This window comes from Varroa jacobsoni, unplaced genomic scaffold (assembly GCF_002532875.2).
Source record: "Varroa jacobsoni isolate VJ856 unplaced genomic scaffold, vjacob_1.0 scaffold_935, whole genome shotgun sequence".
Classification (NCBI taxonomy): domain Eukaryota; kingdom Metazoa; phylum Arthropoda; class Arachnida; order Mesostigmata; family Varroidae; genus Varroa; species Varroa jacobsoni.
Window position 1 is genome coordinate 43,890 of NW_019213837.1, and position 7,155 is coordinate 51,044.

At 39.5% G+C, this 7,155-nt stretch overlaps 1 long non-coding RNA gene across 1 annotated transcript in view; it reads left to right on the plus strand.

The window, feature by feature from the left end:
* LOC111265126 (uncharacterized) overlaps positions 1–4,473 on the plus strand; it is a 23,962-nt gene extending 19,489 nt beyond the window's left edge. The window contains exons 2-4 of the long non-coding RNA XR_002683278.2: positions 2,125–2,326; positions 3,008–3,416; positions 3,885–4,473. This is a non-coding gene — a long non-coding RNA (uncharacterized LOC111265126). The remainder of the gene's footprint in view (positions 1–2,124; positions 2,327–3,007; positions 3,417–3,884) is intronic.
* The last annotated feature ends 2,682 nt before the right edge of the window (positions 4,474–7,155 follow it).

The window sequence follows — 7,155 nt, forward strand, 5'->3', positions numbered from 1 at the left end:
AAATTCTCAACAAACTTCAAATATTTATTATGTATTGTGGGCTAGTTGAGCATGCGTTATAAATTAAAAGCATCATTCACCCTGTGACATTTTTAATTGTTTATTGCTTTATTTAATCACATTTGCCAAGTAGTGTGCATTGTTAACGGTGTTTGAATAGACGACAGGCGCTTCTTTAAATGATAGTGGGTTAGAAGAAGTCGCTGAGTTGGACACATTTCCCAATACCGCATCGTGAATAGCGAGTCTATCCATTTGTTGAACTAGCATGTTAAATGTCCAAGTTCATTTTAATGGGACAAATCAGTGCCGAGTGGCAGAGGTTTTATTCTTCTGAAACCAAATCTCTCTTTAAATTATCTACTGTAAGGTAAAAGTAAGGATGTAGTGTTTGGTCCGTTAAAACCCTGACGGCAAATGCCAGTACTGACTAGGTGGAGCTCTGCAGTAGATGTAGGTAACTAGTTGGAGAAAACACAGAGATTAAAATAAATAATATATGTTAAAAACAGTAAAAGTGTAAAAGGTGTCATAGTTATAGAGCGGTATTTTTATATTCCTTCATTTTGAAAATAGTTATTCCTGTCCATCGTCATTCAGGTTTAACTTAGCCGAGGTCTTGTTAAAGGTACGTTTATTATTATTATTATTATATATATATATATATATATAATTTTATTTTTTATTCTTTATATTTAATTTAGTTAAAGTGGTAACACGGCAGAGGTACTTTCCTAATTTAGCTTACAAATGCCTACGTCTAAGCCCTCCAACTAGAGTAACCTAAATCAATCTTAAACGAGTCTAAGGTTTTCAAATCGAAGTCCTTTTGTTTGTAATAGATGACAATTTTGCCAATTGAAATTCATAAATTTAACACAGACCTCACGGTTACTACTGACGTTAGTGACTTAATTCAGTTAATCATTTTGTTCGTTGCTAGCTAGGCAAACGCTAAGTACATACGTGTCAATGAATACTTTATATAGCCCACAATAATTACGAGAATAGTTAAGATCCGATTCGTGATAACCTTCAGTCGCGCAAAATAAATAAAAGGAGCCATGGCCTATCTACTTACTAGATGACAGCTTATTTTGAAAAATTAATGTTACATCTATTGATAATAAGCAATGGATTATATGTTCGGCGAATCTACATTCTCAACAGGTTCGAGACGAACCACCATTTTCTGCGCATCTATTGGACCTGAAATCTACATCCGGACATAAAGGCCTACTAATATTTAGAGGGCTAATGTACGATGAGAATACTCTGTCAGTAGGGCAGCTGACCCTTAGCTCGACTAATTGTACCATCAACCCGTACGCGTATGTCGCCGATTCGATTGGGTGGAATTGGCTGAGGAGTGTTTCATGTTGAGCAGCGCAGGGAAGGGTGTGCGAGTTATAGCAGAATATGCAACTGACACCTCGTTCGGAACTTTACCGATAGAGATTTCGATTGCACCACTCCTTTTCTTTACATATTAGAAATACAGTACACAGCTGATTTAACAACAAATTTAATAAGTCTGTTTATGAAGGTCAAAAAGGATTTTTGCGGGTTAATATATATCAGCAGTTCATATTATGTGTAAATTGTCACTTTATAAGATGGCGTCGTACAGTATCTAAACTCTTTCAATTTACTTTTCGGCTCCTTTTGCGGAATAGTTCGGGTTTAAAGATAAACATCAAATCAATAGTGAATTATGAACAAGGGCAATGTAAGACTAGGCCCAGCTCTTCATCGTCATTGTTTGTAATTGAAATCGACTTTAATGTTATATTACAGGAGGACAAACATGTGCACAATAAAAAAAACATCCGTGAAGCTAAATTTGAGGATTCCCTTAAGTCAGTTCAGATGCTTTCAAATTTTGTTTTTAGACAATCGAAGTATTTGAACAAGAACATACTTTATTATGTTCAACTTTTCAATTTGACCTACGCCCCAAGCTTATTCAAATAAAAACAGCTCTCTATTTGATAAGATAGTTTTTTTTTTAAAAGCCAGAAAAAGAAGCGAACCGTAAATAGTAGCATCTAGTTCAAACTGTAGTCAGCACCTTCTCAACGCTCAGCGTTTGATGCAGGTGATATCTTGCGCTGTGTCTTTTAGTGCCAAGAACGCTGCGTTTTCATGTCGAACCCAGACGATGGTCGCATAAGAGGTCGAAAATGAGCAAAATCTGCCCTGTGGACAGGAGTGTTATTCAGCGATAAGGTGACTCATGTTTGTGTTTTAGCTTTACGATGGACTAATCGGCCGATTACGTGGCACGAGCGGGGCAACATCGCATACCTTATCTACGAGACGGGCGGTAAGCGGTAAAAAATGGGAGTGGAAATAGGCTATATTAAAAGATCTCCTGAAACATTCCCAACATCCCCGCTTTCCTATTCGAAGAACAGAGTTGATACTCCAAGCGAATATATCTGCGCTAAAAAGCCTGCCGTCGTAATACATTTTTCAATTGAAATATAAAGGGATATTTGTCTGATGCAAATGGAGCACCCCCAATGATCCTATACGTGATAGTAAAAGTAGATCGCAAAATTCTCCGTACATTTTCGTACTTTCTAATAGAAATTGTGTTAGTTTAGACTGATGATGGGCAGGATCGAACGAACAAGAGTCGTACTTGTACGACAAATGAATTTTCATTTGTTTATAGTCGAAGCAGTGTCTTTTTTTTACATTTTAAGCTAACAGGTGGCTTTCAATTAGCTTTGATAGCTGAGCGTATTGAGGATAGCATACGTTCGTTGTAATATATCACTAGCAGTCTCATCTGCGCTGCTTCTCTCCGGGTTTAATGTTTCGGAATGAATTGGAAGCTGATGGGCCAATAAGTCTATGTACTTGCAATATCTCAGTAAAGACGCATAAATACGTTGGGAAATCGTGTTCGATTCTTATTGATTAGAACAATATCATAAAAGAGTTACTGATTACGAACAAATTGTATTCTCTAACTTTTCATACTATTGTACTGCCACAGGTTCAGCTCAAGAAGACCTAGGAACTCACATAAGCCTTGTTTTTGACCTTCGGCACACATCGGAAATCGTAGAAGACGTAACTAACCCAGCGACATACACATTATGTAAATTTTGATGAAGTAGTATCACGTTAAAATAGATCTAGGCTCGGTCAGAAAGTGTGTATAAATAGTTACCATTGCTTATTCTGTGAGCCAGATTTAACTAGACAATGAGGTAACGACACTTCTGCATAAATCATATGACAATGCTTGATCGTGATAGCTGGCGTTGAGAAACCTTTACCTCAAGCTGTATGGAAGCATCAAACCTGGTTTCATTATGATTTCTAAGGACGACTATTAGAATATGTCCCTTTATCGAGCAACAAATTTTCGAGCTCTGCGGCAATAAGCAAAACATTTAAAGGTAAGAACTTGAAGGAATCGAATTGATTGGTTGTAAAAGTGTGTTCTTATCAAAAAAAAACTCTGAATACTTTGGTTTGGTAATGAATAACTAAAATAAACATTCTTGATGTATATTTTGGGAACAGAGTCAGGTACTATCTATTTCGATAGATTTGTTGGATCCTCAACTTCGTTGTTAAATATTCGTTAACTGCCCGATAACGTGTAGACAGAAAGAACCGTAGGTCATAACCTCGTTCGTAGATGGATGCATGCTAGCAGTGATGAATTCTAAAATAATAAACGTGACACATCTTTGTACGTGCGAAACAACGCATCTGGAAAGGTTGACCAACCTCAACTATATATTACGATATATATATATAAATGTTACGACAGGTAAAAACATGAGCAAAAAGATCTTATGTAAGCTTGAGCTGAGCACAAGGTGCGTCTAATTATACATGGTAATTCTATTTTTGTGCAGGTCCTCTGGTAAAATTTGCATACATGGAAGACGCGTGTCGATGTTGAGAACTAGCGGTTTCAAGAGGTTGTAAATTTGTGTGATCCCAGAAGAGAAAGCTACATTAAAAGAACAAGTCAAAAAAATAGCCGTATCAGTAACGCAAAGCTGAAAAATCGTCGATTGTTTAGTGGCTTACGTCAGCGTTTGCAAGGAATCATAGGAGTTTCCTTACTCAGATACGTAATATATGCATAGTTACGTACTATGCAGCATCGATGTACACCTATCGCAGGAGAAATTGTCCCAATTATGTGCAACTGAACTTTCAACCATATTTTTAAAAACCGTTTGTTATTTAAGATTCTAGAAAGCATTAAATGTGTGCCTGAAATACGTCGTATTACTGCAATGAGGGCATTATTATATGTTTTAGTTATGTGGAGAATGAAGATTCGCAAAAAATACATAAAATGTCATCTGTCAGGAAACACATAACCAGTACGATTGTATACTAAAAAAACATCCTGCTCGGAGATATTTGCGAACATATGCATATATCGATGGCGATACTGCTGCGTTCCGAATATATCTAACGAAGGTTCTACAATGTAAGTGTTCTAAGTTTGTTTCGTTCAAGGACTAGGTCCGCTATATGTAGGTCCGATGCCGACATATTCGACGCTTCCTTGTTATTGCTGAGTAGTATGGCTAGTATGAAACGAACACATCTTGTCTATCAGTGTAGCACCATTTTATCATGCATGCGTGCATTTAAAAGAAAGAATAGAAGTATAACTTCGTCTGAAGAATTATCTAAAGATTGTACGAACTTGAACTGGGCACGGGTGCTATCTCAGGCGACCAAATGTTTATTTCGCTGTAGCAATGAAATCGACCCTCATTGTAGGAGACGCACACGCAACCAGCGTGGCATCAAATAAGCGTTCCAACACCTGCGTTCAGTTCTATGGATACAATCCTTTGGCGGCGAATACCTTCAATGGGGATGGGCTCCCGAACGGCCGAGATTGAACGAACAAGTTTCAGTCTGATCTCTGTTCAGGCTTAGGGCATCTACTGTCCGAAATACTTTGTGTCTTTCGGCTTTCGTCGATGCGCCGCGCTGTACTGCGGAATCTCGATAACGACCCAGACAGGGAGGCCGAGAGAGAAAGCTCGCGCGACTCGTTGGTTTTTCCCGCATCCACCCACTCGTCTGCCCAACTACCACAAACTCCCCTTTCCCTGCATCCTGTTCAGGTGGTTGGGTGCCAATGGATGAACATACTTTCATCCACTGCGCAGAGTTATAAGGGTGTCTGTATAGATCCGCAACTTAGTAAAAAAAAAAAAAGGCGCAGAATCGAGCGAGCGAAAGCGCGAAAAAGAAGATAATCAGACGAACCGTGCAGAGTAATCGTTCACGCGAACACCCCCAGCCGCGTATGGACGCTATATAGACACCCTAGACTGCGCCATACCACCCTAATCCCAATTGGCAGTCGGTACAATTGAGTATGAGCGGTCGACAGTGGGGGATGGAACTTCGTTCTCGCTGTGAGACTGTAGCTGGCAGAATCCCGAACCTATTTCGAAACGAGTTGCCAACCCGGCAGCAGTCCAGCTATGGCCCACTACTGAACAATCTTGAAGGTATTTGTGGTGTTGGGACGCTGCTATCCGATGCGTGTTTCTTGTCCTGTCATCGTCATCGAAATAGCTAAAAAGTGAACACTTTTCGTTTTTATCAGCCGTCACCGTCGTGGCCGAATTCGAATCACCAGCCTTACTAGAGTTGAAATTTTGTTCAAGTGGCAAGACCTGCGGCAGTCCAGTGGACGAACTCGGTGCCAGACCTTGACGCCAATTCCCGCCAACCCAGAGCTCAATGCAGCTCGACGAACTTTCCAAGCGTGCTTTCTTCCCACTGGGTGTGAGACAGAGTGGAATTGATTGGTTTCTACTATCACATTACCCTTACTGGCGGAGCTGAACGGGCCAGCAAAGTATCCTGCTTCGTGACAAGCACCTGAATGGATTGCGAGTTGGCAGCAGGAAAAAGTAGCGGGGATGCGCTGCGAGACGGACACAAGACAGGGAAAGAGGGCGTTCTTGTGCAAAATAGATTTCATCGTCACGCCGCAATCCATCGTTGAGTTTAGGTTCGAATTAGAAGCATGGAGGGTCGACCTGGTCCAAATCGTACTTATCGACATTTAAGCGTAACGGACTTTCAGCTTACTCGCAAACCAGGGCAGGATCTTTGATCTTATCTGTCATCTTGGCAGATACTGTGAACATTTTATACGCCACATGTCGATTTTCCTCAGCCTTCACAATAGATGACATGAGGTTAGATTGCAACATATCAATTGGAAATGACGTATTTAGGATTTTTTGAAATTATGCACACCTTCGTTTTACATTTATGCTAGAATATCTCCGTTCTGACGATTAACCTTTGAATAACACAATTTGGCTGTTGCATAGGAGCCCATTGGATGTCAATTCATGGGTTTTCAACAATAAGGGCAGGGTGGTTGCGGTCCTGAAGTCTATCATGCATCCATCTGCCTGCCAAACTAAAATGAAGATAATAGTAAAAGACGCAATATTGAAATACCACAACGGGTAAGGCAATTCTAGTAGGATAGTACAATTGACTAAGGTGGAATGGTTTGAGCTTTAATTGTGCAATGTTTTGTGTAGCGATTGCCGAGAATACCAAAGAAGTTTTGAGTATATATTTATGTGCTTACTAATATCGAGACATAACCAAGGTGCGCTGACATTACTGTAGAATGACCTTCGCCAACGTATGACGCTTGAAATATCTATCTTCGAATCCGGCTGATGTCCGTTTTACAGATTTACACGATGTTTGACACTCTGTCAAGAAGTCCTTAATCTTCTTTTTAACACACTGGATTACTGTCATCGATTCATTTGTTTTCTATTTTCAGCCGTGTCCTGTCTAACTTTAGCCATTTTTGGGTAATGACTATAGTAGGTGTATCGCTTTCATTATTGTTTGATGAGAAATTATCCAGTTATTATATTATTAAAATTTTTACTAGTGTTTAATCTAAGGTGGTTTTCGTTCATGTAGACATGCTGGCAGAATTTACCAGCAATCGAGACCTTTTTTGCTGATCAGAATAAAAGAGGAAAAAAGTGTCCTTCAAAAATTTTCTAATTGCTTTCTGTTGTGAGAAAGCCAATATGCGTCAAGCATTGGTAATATGTTTGGGTCTTGACAAACACATATGTAGTTACTATACCAGACCAG